Genomic DNA, 21,107 nt, shown 5'->3' with positions numbered 1-21,107 from the left:
TTGTGTCAGTCAAAGTTGAGGCAAGGCAGATTGGACGTGTTGGTTGCCTCTTGACGTAACTCGTCAGAAATGGCCATGACTTTGGAAGTGTTGTTGTCTGCTTGACTTAACCAGTTAGAAATGTGCATTTTGCTTGGTGGAGAGGATGGAATTAGACACTGATGACTTGCAGTGCCGTAAGGACTTGAGTTAGCTTGGTACCTCGCATCTGTCATTAGTCATCGTTATTTCGAAGTGCCTACCCAGGTGGGAGAGCACATGCTTGCAATTCTAACGTTCAAGCGTTGAATGATGTCTCTGATCCGATCTGAGAGACTGAGTCTGGGTTACTGAGGTCGATGTGAATCATTGAAACCTCACCTGTTAAAAGAAAGAAAAGTATTAATGTATTTCAAGGACATTTGACCCATCCGCTTGCTTTCCTATTTGTCTAAGATAGTCTTACAGTGCTCTATACATGGTGGTGCAAGCTAAGCCTCACCCCATTCCTTTGTATTATTGGTTCAGTGGCCTAAGACTAGTCTAGTCTACTTACTCTTTGGCCTCTGATTTAGCCAGCACTGTGATCTCAAGCGGTTCTCTAAGGCTACTGTGGGCATAATGGTGACCTTGGCCAGAGTCATAGTGGATTACAAATCACTGGCCAAGAGGTAGATTTCTACCTCCTCCAGAATCCACCCCATAACTATTGCTGGGTCTGGATTTTGATTTACATGAATGTTTTGGATGTCAACGATAAGTCTGACAGTGTGGTTTGCTACTATTTGAATTTAAGACTGAAGTGATTATTTTAAAAATGTATTTAGGAGCTTTCCTTACTTGTAGAATTCATTTTAATTAGTGAATTGTTACTGTGGAGTCCTTTAAAGTTTTCGATAATTTTTTTGGCAGATGATACTCAAATTATTTGGCACTTAAATGTACTTTCAATCTCATCTATTGAACTACTCTTAAGACTTTTGAGTCTTATGACACAGATATTGTTAACATAAAGTTAACATTTTGACTGGATATCAGAAGGAGTATTTGAAGCTCTATACCAGTCCAGGCTTTGCTTTTGTTGCTATCCTTGATGCTATATTGACTAATGGCTTTACTTGTCAGCAAGAGCCTTAAATTGTAGTGCTGTGTCCTCTATCAGACTCATCAGGCGTTAATAGTAATATTAATGCCTACATTTCAACTTTCTGTGTTTTCTTGCCTTTATGGCATCAGACTCAGCAAATATTGTTACTGCTATTGCTGCCCCAGCCCCAACCCCAACCCCAACCCCAACCCCAGCCCCAGGCCCAGCCCCAGGCCCAGCCCCAGCCCCAGCCCCAGCCCCAGCCCCAGCCCCAGCCCCAGCCCCAGCCCCAGCCCCAGCTCCAGCCCCCAACCCTGCCCCACCCAACCCAGCCCAGCCCAGCCCAGCCCTGCCCCAGCCCAATCCTAGCCCCAGGCCCAGATTCTCTCAGACCTATCCCCAGTCCACTTCTGTCTAGAGAAATTCCAATCTTCATTGATTCAGTGCTAAAATGCAGTGCCTATTAATCAGCCTATAAGACTGAGATATCCTTTCTATACCCCGCCATGCTGACTTCCTGAGTCACGAATTTCACTTAATGCATCATTCCTATTGCTAAAATGCAGTGCTCATTACTCAACCTGTAAGACTGAGATATCCAATCTATGCCCCCTCCATGCTGACTTCCTAAGTGACGAATTTCACTTTGCATACAGTCCTACTTTACTTTTCCATGGACAAGTAAACAAAGAACTCTTGTCCCTCATGTTAATTAAGACACATCAAGCGAACAAGAGTTTTATATCAGAGAATTGCCATAGAGGTATCATCTCTTAAGTCTCCTTCCTTAAGGAAGGGAAAACCATTTTGTCATTGCTGTAGTAGTCACAGTCCCAAGTTTTTGAGCAGTGCTTAGTCATCTTTTCTCATATATCGTCTTGAGCACTCTTTGCACTGAATAATTCTGTCCATAATTTACCCACTGGATTAGACCATGTGCATTTAAGAAAGGGGCAAACACAGCCTCTGTTAAGGTGCTCAATCCCAATTCTCAAGGCATTGACCATTAAAGGGGGTACACTATATACTGTTTGCATGCTGGCACAGGTGCTATCATCCCAAGTCCCATCTTTTTAACTGATGGAAATGCATTCACTTGTTCAGATTATTGAATACTAGCCTCGCAGGCTCCCCTTATTCAGCCAAAACCCTCAGCACTGGGACAGTTTATGTGGCTATGCCTGACTAGGAACAGAATCTTCTCAAGGTCCTAATACTACCTTTGCTTTATGGAAAGAGGGTGCTGATTATGTAAAGCCTCTTTACGTGCCTCAAAGCTGCAGTTGCCCAAGTTTCCTTCTATTACTAACCAAGATCCCATATTCTCATACCCTAATGGGTGACAATAAAGGGTGCCAACCTATAAGACCACTGGTCTTTTTGCTGTGCTGGGGATCAAACCTAGAGCCTTGGGCATGCTAGTAAAGCATTGTCATAGAGCTACAGCCCCACCATGTGGTGGTTTGAGAGAACAGTCTTATGTGGCCTGTATTGGGCAGGCACTCAATCCTCCTACTTCTCAGTCCCAGTTATGGGAATTACAGTACAGGCATTGGCACCTGTAAACACTTATGCCTGTTTTTGTGTGCACAGCTGCATTTGTCTTTCTTCCTAAGCAATGGATAAAGAAACCAAACTAATTCATTTCGTTTATATTCAAGAAGATCTTTGAAGTCAGATTCAATATGTTCTGTTTTTAATTTCCAGGCTGGTCTGGAACTTAGTATGTATATATACATAGTCCAGGATGGCCTTGAGCTCAGGATCTAGCCTGTGCTTCACAAGTGTTAGCATAACTGGTTTCTACCACTATGCCCTGCAGTCTCTCACATTATGAATGTGCATGCTTCATTTCTCTGTATGCATCTGGTAAAGACCTTACCTTATTTGTATTGCAGCAGGAGGTGTCCGGTACTTAAGATCCTTAACATAGGAAATGTGCACAGTGTTAACTGTCTTGTATACATTCTCATGTCCACAGGTGTGCCTTTTAGATCAAGACTCCTGTACTCATCAAAGCAAAGGGGCCCACTAATATAAAGCCTCTTTCATGAGACTATAGATTGAATGATTCCAATACTGTCAATGGTCCTTCAAGGTAAGACTTCTGTCTCTGACCATTCACACCCTCCTTGCTTTATGGAGCTGTGTGTGTGCTGTTCACTTGAGACCTCGGTTTCTTAAACTATTTATGTTCAAACTGGCAATTTTACTAAAATCAGCTTTACTCTCACTTTGAAGTACAGAAATGATGTTGACCTATGAGGTCTCATTTTGTGGCTTGCTAATAATGACTGATTGTAGTTGTCCTTTTCTGTTCACTACAGACGGGAATCACTCCCTGCCCTTTCCCTTTCAGCAGGGAATGCACATTGTCAAAGACCCTTATGTTTGAACAGCATAAAACTGTAATGGCCACAAGCATATACCTTGTGTATTAGTGTGCATTCACTGCACACGTCTCATTCCATTTGGATATAATCCTACTCTCAAACCCTTTGCAGTACAGCAAGGGTCACTAATCTTTTGGCTTCATCTTCCTGGACATTGGATAAGGATATCCCTCCTTTCCACTCTTTAATTTCCAGGATTGTACTTTAAGGTCTTAATATTTGCGTAAAGGGTGTGGTTTTAATTGATCACGCGATGTCCCTAGAACATTAATGTACATAACAGGGACATGATTCATTTTAATAAAAATACTTGGGTAGTTAATGTACAAAATTACAGTTATCTACAACCTTATTGCTTTTAGGACCATTGTATCTCTTATGCACTTCTGCAGGGGATACTTCTTATCCCAAGGTCCCTGCCAGTGGACCATTAATGTACAGTGGATTTTCCTTTGTCTTTGCCAGTAGACAAAGGTCATGGTCCTTCACCTTTCACTTGCAGTATATCAGGGTATGCTGATCAACCAAGGCTGCATTCCTTTGGACTGTTATCCTATATTATATGTATACATATGCACTACCTCCTGCTCTGTGCACTAGAAAAGGATCCTACTCACTTCCTTATCACTTCAGGAAGTGTCACTTTCATTTGGAAAGTTCACACGAACAATGCTTAAGCACTTCTATGAGAACTACTGTACCCTCTTTCCTGCCTTAAAGCAGAAAGAGGTTTTTTACAAGATGCTCTTCATTTGGACTTAAGTGCATTAATGCAGTTGTCCATCATTACCTTTGGAGGAGGATTTTACATCCTTGTATTCCTTTGACACCAGAGGCACGTTAATTATTTCTGAGCACTTCTCTTGTCAATATTAATATGGATCCTTACACATATGGACCTGTATAGCAGAAAAGGTTTTGAAATGCCTACCTTTTGACTGGAGCTGCTGAGGAGTAGTAACTATTTATAACCTCAGCCTGTGGATGATTACGGTGCAAAACTGTCAACGACCTGTGTGCTCTCTTTGCATACCATCAAGGCTACTAACTAAGCTCCAGAATTGTTAGTATGAATATTTATAACTATAGATGCCTAGAATACTATGTCCTCATAATCCCCCTTTACATTACTGCAGAGGTTGCCGAGCCACCTAAAATACCTGGGACTTTCAATGAGCACACTGATTCTGATGACTGGCTTGCTTTCTTCCTTAAACTTATTTTGGGACTATTAATGAGCACAATGGCAATTCTCGATGGTTTATTTTCTGTTCTGACTTGTTGAGCAAATCCCCTCCTAGTTTCCCATTGATAAAGTAAAATACAGCAATATGTACACCCAACAATGACCCATATTTCAACCCTTTGTATTGCTTTAATATATAAAATCCTAAATAGTCACAATCTCACTTTATATTATCTTCCTTTGTCCAGCCCCTAGTTTGTCCATTGACCACTCTTCTGGATTATTAATTCTCACAAACCCATCATTAAGGAAGAGTTTGTGCCCATCACTCCATCCCCTTTTGCCTCTTTGTTTGGACAGTGTTGACTGGGCAAAGCCCTTCTTGACTTAAAGTCAACAACCCCAGAAGCCATCAGTTTTCTCACTTCATGTGGCTGCAGTGTTTCAGTAACCTTCTCCTTGGTCCCAATGAACAGAGATATCTCTACTTCTTGCATTATTCTGGGTAATGTTAATGATCCAAAACACCCTATGTGTCATTAATAAACTCTGATGTGTTTATACACTGAATAGCAAAAGCAGGCCAAGACTAGGTGGATGAGCCTTCACTCTTTAACTTGCATTTCTAAATTACTCCAATTCCAATTGCTGGCACATTCTATGGCCAGGAACCATTCTTTCCTACCTTTATTATGCAAGGTGTTGCAGGCAAATAGCTCAGGGAGTTGGATTGCCACCTTTTATTTGGGGCTTTCCTTTACAGAATGAACCAAAAAAATCTCTCCCAGAGAAGGAAGTTTACCACTTTTCTCCATTCTTCCTCTAGGAGCCAACTGCCTGCTTAAGAAACTTTAAACTCGTTTTTTGTACATTGCTACTGTACAGTACCAAATGCCAGAAAAGTTATTGATAGCTTTATTCCTTAAGCGCGGCATTTGGATTGCAAGGTGGATTGTGTGATTATTAGCTTTTCTGAAGTAAAAATAGCCATTTATATTATGTATCTGATTAAGCAGTGTCTCTCAGTGTACTGAGGGTGGTGAGTCTGTGGATAGATCACTGCAACTATTGCAGAATGTTTAAGCCAAGTATCTTGCTTGGTCCATACTACAAGTTTAAAAAACAAAAAAAAAAAATCAATCTTTGTGTGGCCTTTAGTATAAATAACTTTTAGGAAGACGATCCAAGTCTTTCTATTTTGTCTGACATATTGATCACCAGCCCCTACTTATTTTTAAAAGGTGGCTGTGGATGGATTAAATTTGAGAACATGTCAAGTTGCCTTTGAAAACTATAGGCCAACATGTTTAATTTATTCATTCTATCCACCATTAAATTCTGGCAATAATTTGAAGTAGCTTGAACAGAACCACCCTAAAGTGGGAACTTATTTTAGAGACAATGGAACCTGTTTCCCCACTTTACATTTTAAAATATGTGAGGATATAATCATTCCTTTAAAATGTACACTTATAAGGAGAGATCTGCCTACTAAGAAAAGAGCTTTCTCTAGTGTGAAGGGTGTTTTGCGGCCGCCGAGTACTTAAGGTCTTTTTAAAAAGCTATTGTGTAGGAGTGTGTGTGTGTGTGTGTGTGGTGTGCATGCATGTTTCTGCGAGTATTCATTCATTCACATGGTGATCAGACAACAGTGGAAACTAGTTCGTCTATCTTGTGGGTCCTGGAGATCAAACTCAGATCATCAGGCTTGGCAGCAAGTGCCTTTACCCTCCGAGCTATCTTGCCATCCCGCTGCTGAGTGTTTAACGACATTGCTGATGAAAAGAGTCATCACAACAATAGTTCTCCAACATCACTGAAAAATGATGTTCTGAGAAGGATGCCAAGCAACTCATCCAGCTCCTGCTCCAGGTTGAACTAGTGCTCCTCAGTCACATCAGACTCTGGCTGCTTAGACTACAGTAAGTACTACCTTGTAGCTACTAAACAATCTTTTTCCCATTCGAGTTTCTTTCTGTGCCACCCACTGAAAAGTCAGTAGCTCTTCTTGACTTATACATGTAGAATACATAGTATGCCAATGAAACTGTAGAATTTACATTGTGTACCCAGCCTTATTATGCCAGGGTACACTGAAATAAGAGGCAATGATATCTTACAAAATTTCCTCCTTGAAATTGAAGTACTGTCTTGTGTAAATTGTTAGTATTTTAGGAAGTCTACTGGGGTTGAAATTTCCTTCTTAAAGAGGGCAGTGTGCTTACTTTGCCCTGTTGATCCAGACTACTGGTAGTACCATCTGGGTAGTCTGGTTGGTTTATTTGAATGCCACCTATTTTTACCTCCTGGAATCACGGAAAGAATATTAAGAGTAAAAGATCCCATCCATTATGCTTGGCTATAAGCCAAGGGTAGCAAGGGATGCGCTTGTGAATTAAGTTTAGGAATTGGGAATATAAATTTAATAATTTCGTTCTTTTAACCATTTTTACTGCATTTCTCTGCCCAGAACAGACCATGGGACGGCTCTAACTGCTCAGAACTTTTTAGCTTACAATCTTTTTACCAAAAAGGCAACGAAGAAGGATAAGTTTTATGAACAAATTTTACTATGGATTACTTTATCCTCCTTGCTCATTTTTCTTTTTTTATTAATTAATCAGTTAATTTGTTTCCTTTTCTGTTTTGTTTTGTCACAGGGTTTCTCTGTGTAGCCCTGGTGGAACTGTAGATAAGGCTGGCCTCAAACTCAAGAGATCCACCGGCCTCTGCCTTCTGCTTAGAGTGCTGGAATTAAAGGCAAGTGCCACGCTGGACCCCTGCCAGCACTTTTCAACAGGTACTTTAAGTTAAAACAACAAACACTGGACTCCTGTGTAGAAAAAGGTCTAGCTGAAAAAACATCCTTGTCCGGAACACTTAACATTTTTGCATTTGTCTTTTGTCTCTGTACATGCAAATGGCGCTAATACTTTAACCATTTTAAGTCCCAGGTAAATTCCTTCGCAGCATGTTTCCAACACTCAAAAAGCTTAGCATTGTTTGGCTGACTAGGTGATAATGCATCTAGAGCTATTGGGTCTTTTAAGAAACGAGGACCATTGTTGTAAAAGAAAACACATGTAAGGAACAAAGGTTTCTGAGATGCTAAAGAATATATTTGGAGCACTAACACAAGACAGCTAGAGCTTCTGACTCATCTTAGCACCCTTGGAAACCCCAACACTTGCAGATTGAACCCCTCCCCCCCCCCCAGGCTTGCCTAGGCACCCAGAGCTTTCAGCTTGGCTCCTATGAACCTAAATAGAGGTTAGGACTCAGACTCCAGTTAGTGGCCCAGAGGAAGCTGGTACTGCTGGTATTCACAGTAAACCCACTATCACTGACAAGTGCCCTATTAAACGACCAGGGTTGTGTGAGCAGGCAGCTCATTAATCAGGGCCAATTCCTTCAAGGCAACCTAGTACTACATGACCTCAATGATACCGTAAGGTACACGCTACTTCATGTAGTAGGACATATGGAACATGTCCTTGTCTATGATTGAGATGTCCAAATGGATGCATCATCCCACAAAACTAAGGATGTAGAGGCCATCTTTGGTCCCCATGATTGATGGTATACAGAGAGTTCCCCCAAATCGTGCCCTGACCCAGCAGCCCTCACTGTCAGTAATCATGGAATGGAAAGCCAGCGTCTTCAGGCTGCCTGGATTACATTAAGAATGAGCCTTCTCATAAACTGTCCAAGGGCTTGACCCAGACTTAGGAGTTTGTAAACAAAGAATCCTGTAAAACAAGTGAATTTGAATTTGAACCTTCATTAAATGGTGGGAAGTGGAGGTAGTGGATTTTGCCAACCCTCTGGCATAACCAGACCAGGTTATGCCATATAACCTAACCACTGCCCAACCTGTGTCCTGCTCTCCCAGTTTAGTGAAACTCTTCTGCCTATCCTCTGGCTCATCTCAGGAGAAGATGGCTATGTGTGTAGTCATCAGGAAATTTTAAACAGGAAAGGATAAAGCTCACTTAAGAAGAGGGCTGTAGAGATGGCACTGCCTGCTCTTCCAGAGGACCTGAGTTCAATTCCCAGCAACCACAGTGGTGGCTCATTGCCATCTATGGTGAGATCTGGTGCCCTCTTGTGGAACACAGGCATACTTGCAGGTAGAGTACTTAAAGAAATGAAAGGCTTTTGAAATGTAGACATTCTATCAATTTCGAAGACTTTTTTCACAACTAGGGGATCCATAACAACATATCCACAACCTGAGTTCTTACCATCAATTGGTTCTTACCAATTCAAGAAACATTGGCCTGTGCATATGAATACTGTATTATCAGTTGTATAATTTGACATAACTATCATTTGTTTTCCAGGGATGAATATGAAGTTGGTTTTGTGCCCATGCCTCAAGAAGGATTGCTTGGATTTAGAGGAGTGAAGAATGCTGGAGAGCACCTAAAGGTACTCCTGTTACTTGGTTGGCTGAGGGAGTCTCTGCCCTTCTAGGTCTAATGCGTCAGGTTATACTTCCTAGATACCTCATTGTTTTACCATGTGGATTTTTCTCAACAGTTTTTATAGTCTAATGAGAATCTTGTCTTTCTCCACAGGAACAATCCCTACATGAGACTCAAAGACTGCCAGCAGCGGATACAGGCTTCATTCCATCTCAGTGGTTCTTCCTGTCAGGTCCTCGCTAATCTGAACAAAAGCTTGTAGGCCACATGGAGAAAACAAAGGTACTTTGGAGAATTTCCTATTTGGGGGTTTCTGTCTATTTGATCTCCAGTTCATCAGAGAATGAGAGAGGCAAATCAATAAAGCACTCCGGGTCTCCTGGCATAGTCAGTTAACCAATGAGACACTTGCCTTCTGATTAGGCTTTGGAATCATTCCCATCATTCTATGACCAACTCAAATCTGTAACATTTCTGCTTTGAAATGCCTAAAAGATCAGAGGAAGGCTAGTTTCTGGCACCCTTTGTACTTGATAGAGTAGATATAGCTGTTATCACCTTCTGTAGGCCTGTCCTAATTCTGGTCTCTGAATATCCTCGAACTTGGAGGTCCAACCCTACACCAGTTGCTAGGGACAGACGCACCATAAGCATTGAGCCAAACACAATTCTATTCACTTTGTCAGTGCTCTGCCATGGCATTACTTAAAGCACAAATTAAAAGAAGGAAATGATTCTCATTTGCTTAAACCTTTGGTTTCCAGTGTATTTGAATGTACAAGGGCTTTAACAATCTATAATCTAAAGCCAGAAAGAGCAATTCTCATGTCTCTACATTAACATTAAGATCTATAAATCTGTAAGAGTCCATTCTCTTAAGCCCCACCACCACAGCCTACATGATTTAACACAACTGCTGGTTACTACATAATCAGACAATTTCCCCAGTGTTCTTGATTTTAATAATTTGTTTTTCTTTCACCTCTTTTCCAGATTTCCCCCCAGAAGTCTGGGCTTGTTGCTCTGCAGTGCTGGTGACCTATTCCCTTTGATGATCCCTAGGTGGAGATGGGGCACGAGGATCCTCCAGGGGAGTAGCTCACCACCACTGGGCAACAGGCCTAGTCCAGATTTCAGTGAGACACCTTCCTGAAACCAGCAAGGAAGACAAAGGCTCAAAGACAGCTACCCTACATCAAAATAGGTAAGTTTGCTGGAACAGTGTGATTTTAATTTTGATCTTCTTTTCCATTATAGTCAGCCTTTTACTTCAGTTATACATATATATAAATTATCAATTTATAGTATCAATTTATCAAATTGATAAGAATAGCTTTGATAAGAATAGCTTCCTGACTACCAGGGAAGTATCTCTCTGTAAGGCTGTGAAAGTATAGGGTAGACGTTCACAATGTAGTACGGAAATGTAACTAAACAGTGCAAATGTTTCTTCTAGGAGAAAAGCTGGCGCAATAGTGGCGCTGACCTCACGAGGAAGCCATTCTGTTCTATTTGCTTCTCAAAATCTCCCCGGAAGCTAAGAGAACTTTGCCAGCTGTTTACATACTTCAAGATGCACTGTCCATGGGATATACTACACAAGTGAGTAGCTTATCTACCTACCTATCTATTTATATGAGTACATTGCCAGTATCTTCAGACACACCAGAAGAGGGCACCTGATCCCATTACAGATGGTTGTGAGCCACCTTGTGGTTGCTCGGAATTGAACTCAGGACCTCTGGAAGAGTAAACAGTGCTCTTAACCACTGAGCCATCACTAACATTACTGATGATGAATGCCTTTAACTACAAATGAAAACCTGGCTGGAATCAATACAGAAGTATCTGTCATTAGGCAGAACTTAAAGAGCCAAGATGTTCTAGCACTTTCCTGAAATTTACACAGCTTCTTTTGTTCTTTGTAGTGCCATCTACCAAATATTACCCTTCCTCAAAGCAGCACAGAAAACTGCGTCTTCAGCACGATCAAGAAATATAAACACACAAAAGGAAGCCAGCTTTACATACGACTCGAGGATCAACATGCCTGACTGCAGCATCTTAAAAGCAGCAGAATGAGGTAAGTTACCAGCATTTCAGTCCTCTGAAGATTTACTGAAAGGTGGTGCTGGGTGGAGAGATCTAATGTGATAATGCAAGGCAGGGCCATGTATTCATGGAAGATAAACAGGCTTTCACGTTATCAACTGGCCTCACAGCAGCAACTATGATCTGCTTACCAGTTATATTACAAGAGTCTTTTGGCTTGGTGCCCTGCTTAAATACTGGAAAGCCTTAAATAGTTCTTATCTCCATCCGTGAAGCAGCCATTAGACTTGTAAAAACCAAGCCCCTTTTCTTAAATAGAAGGAGAGAGCGAAGCTGACAATTAAATATGCAGCCGCCTATAGCATTTGCTGTTACGGAAGTTGTTAATCCATGTTGTTAATCCAATGTTGAGATGTTCATTCTGTGTTTAAATGTGATACTCCTTTGCCAATTTAGTTCTGCTCAGACCTGTCTATTTGTGAGGGTAGAATGAAATCATGAATGGAAAGCATTCAGTATAGTGCCGGGCAAATAAAAGTGTATGCCCTGGAGTTGCATGAGTAGGCTATTTGGCAGAGTTGACATGCTTGTTCTATGGTCCTATGTTAAGGAAACCTTAAAGTTATCATATAAGTAGGGGAATAGTTAGTGTAGATGGCCTGGTTCACTGTACTAATGGCAATTGGTTTTTTCTTTTTTTCTTTGCCCTTCCCTGTGTTGTGTTTCTTGTTACCCTCTTTCTGGTGGTCTTTGCTTGCTTACTTCTTCCAACCATTAGTGTGTATTGTGTTTTGTGTCTATTTCTTGTTTTATGTTATCTATCTCTTCCTTGCCCTGTGTGTCCAATTCTTTGTTATCTATTTCTTCCTTGCTTTGTGTCTATCTTGCTTGTTTTGTGTATCTATCTCTTGTTATATCTATTTCTTCTATGCTTTGTGTCTATGTCTTCCTTGCTTTGTGTGTCTATGTCTTCTTTGCTTTATGTACCTACTTCTTGTGTCTGTAATTCTTCGTTACATTTATTTCTTCCATGCTTTGTATTCCTTGCTTTGTGTGTCTGTCTTCTTGCTTTATGTACCTACTTCTTCCTTGTGTGTGTAATCCTTCGTTACATTTATTTCTTCCTTGCTTTGTGTGTCTGTCTTCCTTGTTTTATGCATCTATTTCCTTGTGTCTAATCCTTTGTTACACCTACTTCTTCCTTGTTTGTTTCTATCTCTTCCTTGTTTTATGTATCTACTGCGTCTTCCTTAAGTGTCTAATTCTTTGTTACATCTAATCTACTTCCTTGCTTTGTGTGTGTGTCTTCTCTCTTTTGATATCTGTATCTTAGTTGTGTCTTTTGTCTGCAGTGTGTCTTACCTATTCCCATGTTTCTCTTAAATGTCTTTCTTACAGAGCTTTGAGCTTTGTTGCACTTTCTCTGCCTGTGTGGTCTGCCTTGTCTTGATTAGCTGTGGCTCTCTCTTTATTCTATCTGGTTGCTATTTCTCTTAGCTCTTCTTTTACTCCTGCCTTTCATGACTCGCCTTTGGGTCACACGTTGTATGCGCCCCTCTCTTTTTCTTGTGCTTACCCCACTTGTTCTTCTCTGTGCGAGTTCTGTTTGTCAGTCCTTTGACTTAGCATTTCAGTTTTCTTTCTGCTGTTTCTATCTTTAGTGCATTCTTGTTTACGTTTTCTTCCTGCCTTTATTGGGCCGCTTTCTCTTTTTTCTTCCTTTGTATTTGTGTCTCTTTGCTGTTGGTGATTTATCCCAGCATCATTCTGTTGCTTGTGTTTGCTTGTGTTTTTATCTTCTACTGTCTTCCTTTCTGTTCACTTTGAGCATTTCAGTTTCTTTACCAGTCTGTGTCTCTTTCTTGTATTCTCTTGGATATTTCTTTGTGTATGTACATGTGTGTGTGTGTGCGTGCATGTGTGTCATGTGTGACAGAGGGGCTTCATAGCCCCTTCCTGATAGGTCCAGAATGTCACCTGTGGAGCCATTCCTCAACCAGACTGCCCTGCGAAATAATCGACATCATTCCGTCCAGTCAGGATTGAAGTGGATCTGAAGTGAACTGAATGCCCAAGTGGAAGACAGATGTTTTGTGACTTGAGACTTAAAAGGACCAAAATATGGAGATGGCCCATCTTGAGCTAGTTGGACAGAATGCTGACAACCCAAAGGACAGAGATTGTTTCTACAGGACACCTGTGACATCTAAGAACCGAGAACTACATCATAAGACACAAAACCTGAGCTAAGTCCAAGCATAAGACCCAAGGACCTAATCCTATATGGACAGAATGTTTAAGAGATAAAGGCCTTTGGCCCAGAACTCTGGGTAGAAACCCCAAGACCAAGAAGGGAATTCTGAAGATGAGACCCCCTAACCCCAGCACCCCTTTCTATTTCTTTGCTTGAGATGTAATTTTCATTGTTGTCATTCCCCATAAAGGAATACATTTTTAGATTGATAGTATTGTGAAGAGGTCTGTTTTAAACTTGATCTTAGCCATTTGTTAAATTTTTGATGTTTTACAACTTCCATTTCTCTTCACATCTGCTCCACTTGAAACAGAGAACAAAATCCAGCCAGTGTATATAGTCTGAATTTTGATATTGCCCTAGGAACAAGCATCCATACAGATATTGTACTTCCATTTTCCCTACCTCAGAAGCCCTAGGCTGACAAGAAAAGGAAAGCATCAGGCGCTAGGGGAAAACCAATGTCAGGCTACCTAAAGAAAATATGAAGAGTTGTTCCAGACCAATGAGAAGAATTAGACAAGCAATGTGCAGATGTACCAACCTTCTGAGAAGCACCAGCCAGCATCACCTTCCTTCTTTGGGCTTAGGTGAGCAGGGTGTGGAATTTATAATAATGGTTTGGGGTCAGAATGAGGTCTGAACCCTCTGTTCATAGTAGTGGCCGAGTAATTTGGTGGATTTCACCAAAGGAACTCCTGGGTTTTAACACCCACCTTTAAGATTAGTGATGAGAGAATGTGGGGACTGCTTAACAGGCTTAATCGTGCCTTTTTCTTCACCTGTAAGAGGGAAGTTAACTTAAATGACACAAGATGAAAAAGTAACATGCTCACAGCACACTGGCAATCATGCATAGTTAGCATCTGAAAATGTGATGAGTTTTTCCTATAAGACATCAGTAAAAAAAAAAAAAAAGGTACACTGGCCCATTGCCTGTACTTGATCAAGCCCTGATATAAATGCCAGGGAATACGTCTGAGTAACATTAATTTCCTTCTCTGTGCATATTTTTTGTGCTGACTACTAAGGATGTGATGCTTAACTATGGTCACTTCCAGATAACAAGATATTACCAAGTAACCAAGAAGTGTAAATAAACCTTGATGCACACTGCAACTTCCAAGTCAGTGTTGATGACATATTACCTAGTAGTACATATTACCTAGTAGCTGAACTCTACAGTTCTACGTGCTATAGGCACAAAGATTGCTCTAGGAATAGCACGTAAAGACATGCTTTGTAAAGACACATATAAACATAATGAGGCTTGAATGAAAAATAATTCATATACTTAAGGCCAGGGTGTTTCTTCTGCTGCTTTGTTGAGGCTCAGTAAGTTATATTATACCAGGTAGCAGAAGAGAAAACACATGGAAACTGATTTTTAACTACAAAATAAGCAAATGCAGGTGATTGATTACCCTATTCTGATCACCTTGTAATTTCTGAATACCATGTCCAGCACTGGAGATAACAAAGAGGTATATAACCACAGAACTAAAATTTATGAAAGAATGCATACTAAATAAAGCATTTTACAGCTATCAATTGCTCCATGTGTGCAAATGAATAAATACTAACTACCTCTTATGTATCAGGTATTGTTTTAGGTACATGAAATATTCATGAGTAACTGCCATGAAATAAGAATGTTTGCATTCCATACTGTTCATTTACAAGGAATGCGACAATGCTTAATTTAGTTAGTCAAGACTTCAGGGATGAGGGCATGTTAATACAAGAACATTTGCCCAGGTCACAGAGGAACACGTTATGACCATGTGTACTTTCTTAACTATAAAGCAGTTCAGAAGTGTAAGTAAGACCTGACAAATTTTCTATAGAAACAAAGCTGCCTATAAAATAGACATGGTCTCTACAAAATTTTCATTGTATTTTTTGGCCCACAATGGGAAGAATAGTATAGTTAACAAGATGGATGTGGTAGTATATGCTCTGAGTTCAGGTAGCTGAAGCAGCAGGACTACTTGAGCCCAGAAATTTGAGGCCAGCCTGGGAACGCAACGAGATCAGTCTCAAACCTAGAGACTAAATATTATCTACCATATGTATATTCTCTTTCATGGATACTGGAGAGATACACAGACTTACATTTCATTGTGTCCACAGCTAAGAGTAATATGTATATTGGCATTTTATGAACTCTGAGGTACCATATAAATGTAACAAGTCATTTTCTTATTTGGTGCCAATTTCCAGGCTTTAGAAATTCTGTTACATTTATTATACTGTGAAAATAAATAACTGTGGAACACTGAATATACGAGGCATTCAGCATTTGATGAATACCACACTGAATGGCAATCATTTATTACAAAACAGTGCCCTTGCTAGGCACTGGGATGCAAGGAGCATTCTTAATGTTCTGTGTATCTAAAGAAATTATGCACAAGATTAATTTATAATTTGTAAGCTGCCATATATGTAATATTTGCCTAGTAAGCAATGACTATTTGCTTTTATCTCCAAACATGGCACCTGGAAATACAAAAATTCATTACCATTATTATTAACCCACAACAGAGATCTGTGTGGAGCTTTATGAAGTCTACAGTTCTATAAAGCCGGGACCTAACTGTTGGCTTTATCAATGAGCAGTGATTACTTTCTAAGTTTCATAATGGCTGAAATTTAATCACAATGCTTACCACCTAATACCACTTAATAATAATTTTACTGTGCTATGTGTTGAGCAAACAAAGATTGCTTTCTAGCATTATGTGGTACTAACAGGAGTGAGATCTAGACTAAAACTGAAAAGATGGATTTGTATAAGGCAGTGTGCTAAATGTTGGGCTAAGTGGACTATCCTGTCTGGAAGGATACTTCCTTACCAGCTGGCGGGACTGAGGAGATGGAAAGGGCTTTTATCAATGAGAGGTACCTTTTCCATCCAGTTCGTAAATGTTGAATGCTGCTGCTGGAGATGAATTACAAACACCTTGCCAGTAAAGGTGTGACAATATAGGGCCAGAGTCAGGTAATCCCAGAGCATGGATATCAGGGAACAGGAGAGGAAGGGGCCAGAGCATCAGATGCTACGTACTCAGTGTGGTCCAGAACCTCTCAAACTAGAAGTACTGGCTGGAAGGATCAAGCATGCAGAGCACAACATCTAATGAAACATTTTATATAAAATATGCTAACCTAGGTCCTAAAACTAAAATGTGAGGTGGACCTAATATAGATCACTGATCATTGAGGAGACATGGTCTCATAGCCCAGGCTGGTTCTAATTGGTGAATCTCCGGTCACAGTTCCTCAAGTGCTGAGATTATAGATGTGCGCACCCTCACCCAGCCTGTAGAATATATCTAATTACTGAATGAATAATATTTTTTAAAGAATTATATATTTTATGTGAGTACACTGTTACTGTGTTGAGACACACCAGAAAAGGGCACCAGATCCCATTACAGATGGTTGTGCGCCACCATGTGGTTGCTGGGAATTAAACTCAAGACCTCTGGAAGAGCAGTCAGTGCCCGTAACTACTGGGCCATCTCTCCAGTCCCCTGAGTAAATATTTTAACGTTTGCTTGAAGGTGCTATGCTTGATGAATTGAATAGGTTTGGCCTAAAAAGACTCACTGATTGGTTTGGCATAGAGATTTTGAAAAACCAACAAAGGCCAAGAGTCCTTCAACATAGACTGGAGACCTTCCTAACTAAGGAAGCTCCAAAGGTCATTTTCTCATTGGCCTAGCTTGAAGCCAGGATAAGAGTCTTGACTTAAGGTCTGTCCTTTAATTCATTATCATAACTATTCATTACTATTACATAATTCATTACTATTACTATTCATTACCCATTCTCCTTTTCTTACCGTCAGAGTGTTTCAAAGGAGAATAAAGATGAATCAAGAATTCCAAACGTATTTGCTCATTGCTTGGCTCAGAGTCATGTGAGCAATAAGAAAATACTATCACACTCATACTTTTAAATTAAGTGTGACTAAAGTGCAGTTCTAAGTACTGAAAAGAACAAAGACATTTAAGGGATGTAACCCCAAAGTGTACTTTACCTCAGTAGTTTATGAGGGGACTGCAGTCACACATAAGAGACTACAGCTCTCGCTTTAGCTGGGAAAAAAACAGCAAGATATGGAGGAGAGTTAAATAAAAAGTTGCTCCCCTTCTCATGGGCATGCTTGATAGAGTGGACATAATAAAAGAGGTTCTTTATCCTCAGTTCCACACATTGCAGAAGATGCTAAGTGAAACACATCTGTTCCAAAGTGTGACTTACAGATGCCTCGCAAAGCAGAGAGATGTTCTTTATTAAAGAGAAATAATTAGCTCAAACATTTTCTGGACTGAAGGACACTTGCCTCTAATTGTCTCAGAGGTTAGATATAGGAGGAAGGTTTTCACTCATTCATTGTTTATTTGTTCGTCTGTTCTACAAGTATTTGCATGTCTTTCTTAGGCCTTCACTTGGCTCCTGAGACATGGAAACAAATAGGTGTAGCTTCCCAGGGAAGTGCTGGATTTGGGGGTTTGCTTTCTGGGTAGTGGCACGACTTAGTCCCCAAGTAATATGTAATGTGAGCTCTCATCCTCGTACCTTCTCTGGCCACTGCAATGAGTGGGTTTTGTATAAAGCCTGACCCTAAAGTTACAGAAACCCTCCACACAAAGAAACTCAGTTTTCTAGCCTATGTCCTATTTTACCTATGACTTGTGACCACTGCTGGTCAGGAGGGATGACAGCAGCCTTAAGTTTCACAATCTTAGGCTCCTTTGCATTATCCTGGGGCAAACAAGCCTTTTGAGCTGCAGCAGGCTTTGACCAATTTTGTCTGTGTTCAGCCTTTTACGTTTTTACATGTTAATGTACGTGAATTGCCTGACTAGCACATAGTAATTTTAGAAATAGTTTCCTTACTATAATATACATATACACACTCAAGGTGGCTTGCTATGATAAAATAATGCCAGTAGATGAAAAAACAAAGTTTAACATGCTTGTATAAAATATAAGAATAATAAAATTGAAAACAATCAGAAAACTGGAGGAATGAAAGACCAAATCGAAAGAACTCAAAAAAACCAAAAATGCCTTCTGCAATGAGGACAGACTGTGCTTTGACCCTTTCGTGTTTTTCTTTCACTCACAGAGGGAGGGACAGGAGGCCGAGTGAAGGAAAGGGTCAAACCTTTATTTATCAGGACCTAAATTGTGACTGCTTAGTCTTTACTTTAATGCAGTTCCACAAAACTAGTATCAATAAATGTTTCTGAGAATGTATTTTCATCTAAATGGCTATCAGCTAAGCCTTGAGTCAGATAGAATGAACCATCTTAATTTAATCAATGTGACTTCTAAGTTCCAAGTTCCCTTAAAGCTGAAGTCACAATTTGCTGTATTCATTGTAGCTCATGCATACTTTCAAAGTATCTAGACTTTACTCAGCAAGCCAGTCACCACATTCACAAGAGGAGACAAGAAAAAGGACAGAGTAGGTGGAGCCAGGTTGAAGAGGTCTGGGAGTTCAATTTTTTTTTTTCCATTTTCATTAAAACTCAATTGGGCATCAGAAATGTTACTAGCTTTTAATTTGTGGAATTGTCTGGATTCAGTAATATCCCTTTGTATGGGTAGGAATGGGCTGGCTTTTCTGTAAAGTGCAAAGGAAAATAACTAAAAGCCTTCATTTCACAGTTTCTGCCATCAGTATTGTTACCGATTAAGCACATTCTACCATCATCTGCTTTGGTCACATAAATGAACTTGTAAACAAGTCTGTTGTTGAAAGACTGGCATCTTCCGGCCAACTAAACGAGCTCTATATCAAAACACATGGAAGACCCCTGGATTTAGGAACTGATGCAGAATGGAAGACACTTGAACTTTGAACTGATGCGGAATACAGAACTTATGTTGACTCTTGGGTGTTTTGAAGACTTAAAAATGTTGCTTACCAACATGTCACAATGAGTCAGTGTGTGGTTGGGTGAGTGGGTGGGGAGATGGGGGGGGTGGAGGGATGGGGAGGTTGTTTGCTGTTAAATAAAATGCTTTTTTTTAAAAAAAAAAAACATGTGCTGTATATTTTAGTTCCTTAAATTTTATTTTTATATGTATGAGTGTTTTGTCTACATATATGTCTATGCATTAGGTTTGGGTGTTATACCCTTGTAGGCCAGAAGAGGGTGTTGGATCCCATGGAACTGAAGTTACAGACGCCATCTTGTGTGTGGCAGAGGTGTAACTCAGATCCTCCGGAAGACCAGTTAGTGCTCTTAGTTGATGAACCAAGTTCACTGCCATATTTTCCCTTTTCTTTTTCATGTAGCCAGAACTAGCTAACCTCCAAGTTCCCAAGTAGCCGGAATGACTCTGAGATCCTGATCTTCCTGTGTTAGGATTTCAGGCTTGCACCACCAAGCCTGCTTTCCAGATCATAATTTCTAACTCAGTAGCCTTTTTATCATACAAGATACCTCAGTTTTAACCCCCTACATTAATGGTTCTCACTATGTAGCCCTATCTACAATCTGACTGGTAAGAAGAGAAAGACAGACAGGTACTGCAAGTGAGTTTCAGTGAGGCAGATACAAGAATCTGTTATGTTAAATCTTAACATCTTCGGGAGATAAACATTGCCCCAACTCCAAGAAGTCCATGAAACCTTATCACTTATTGGCAACTAATGGATTGGAGCATGGGGCACTCAAACATTGATGAGTCCACCAGCATCTGATAGTTCCAAACTCAGGGTCACACTAATGTCCCAGGCAAACTGTAAGACACTAAATGAAATAAAACTAGCAAATATGACAGACATTTTGTAAGGAATAAGGAGTGTTGGTCAGAGTGGGAGGCAACAAATTTATAATAATAAAAAAAAAACCCTATTTAAAAGACCTGTCTGGGGCTGGAGAGATGGCTTAGCTGTTAAGAGTGATCTTCCAGAGGTCCTGAGTTCAATTCCCAGCAACCACATGGTGGCTCACAACCATCTGTAATGAGATCTGATGCCCTCTTGTGGTGTGTCTGAAGATAGCCACAGTGTAGCTCATATAAATATAATAAATCTTTGAGCTGGAGAGATGGCTCAGCAGTTAAGAGCACTGACTGCTCTTCCAGAGGTCCTGAGTTCAATTCCCAGCAACCACATGGTGGCTCACAACCATCTGTAATGGGATCTGATGCCCTCTTGTATGCCTGAAGACAGCTACAGTGCACTCACACACATAAAATAAATGAATAAATCTTAAAAACAACAACAAAAAGACCTGTCCCAGTTCATGCTCTCTAGTAACAACAAATCTATGTAAAGGGTAATAAAATATTTGAGTTAATGGTCTCAAAAGAAATAGGATATAATGACTCATCATCAGTAGATTTTTTTTTTTTTTTTATGTGCCTCAGAGTAAAGGTTAAGCAAGCTAAGGATAATCCAAGTACCACTTTGAGTGGTGGTGGTGGAGTCAGACAGAAAAAACATGAGTTACAAGCTTTTTTGTCAGAAAGCTAACATCTGTGAAAACAAAGTTGAAATTGATACATGTTGTTAGTGTCAAGAACTCCACTAAGGACTCTGGGTAAAGAAGAATGGACATTCATGCTGGGACTGGCAGTGCACACCCTTAATTCAAGTGAGTTCAAGGCTACTCTGGCCTACATACTGAGTTCCAGTTGACCCAGGGATGCACAGGGAGACCTTGTCTTAAAAACAAAACAAAAAAAACCTACATTC

At 40.3% G+C, this 21,107-nt stretch overlaps 2 long non-coding RNA genes and 1 pseudogene across 4 annotated transcripts in view; 1 reads left to right on the top strand and 2 right to left on the bottom strand.

The window, feature by feature from the left end:
- Window positions 1–21,107, bottom strand: part of LOC117694975 (uncharacterized) — a 34,202-nt gene that overhangs the window by 9,229 nt on the left and 3,866 nt on the right. The gene's annotated exons all lie outside the window — the stretch shown is intronic.
- The window catches only part of LOC143435583 (small ribosomal subunit protein eS27 pseudogene), a 29,972-nt pseudogene that overhangs the window by 5,147 nt on the left and 3,718 nt on the right, over window positions 1–21,107 (bottom strand). The window contains exon 2 of the transcript XR_013106040.1: window positions 202–360. The product of XR_013106040.1 is annotated as a small ribosomal subunit protein eS27 pseudogene (transcript). The remainder of the gene's footprint in view (window positions 1–201; window positions 361–21,107) is intronic.
- On the top strand, window positions 1,414–19,389 carry LOC117694187 (uncharacterized). 2 transcript variants are annotated; one of them, XR_013106015.1, is made up of 8 exons: window positions 1,415–6,567; window positions 8,989–9,076; window positions 9,226–9,354; window positions 10,066–10,276; window positions 10,529–10,674; window positions 11,001–11,155; window positions 11,903–13,968; window positions 19,067–19,389. It is a non-coding gene; the product is annotated as an uncharacterized LOC117694187 (long non-coding RNA). The 2 variants fall into 2 exon arrangements; XR_013106014.1 differs by lacking the exon at window positions 19,067–19,389 and having other exon boundaries at window positions 1,414–6,567; window positions 11,903–18,542.

This window comes from Arvicanthis niloticus, chromosome X (assembly GCF_011762505.2).
Source record: "Arvicanthis niloticus isolate mArvNil1 chromosome X, mArvNil1.pat.X, whole genome shotgun sequence".
Lineage (NCBI taxonomy): Eukaryota > Metazoa > Chordata > Mammalia > Rodentia > Muridae > Arvicanthis > Arvicanthis niloticus.
This window is presented reverse-complemented; position numbering and strand designations above follow the sequence as displayed.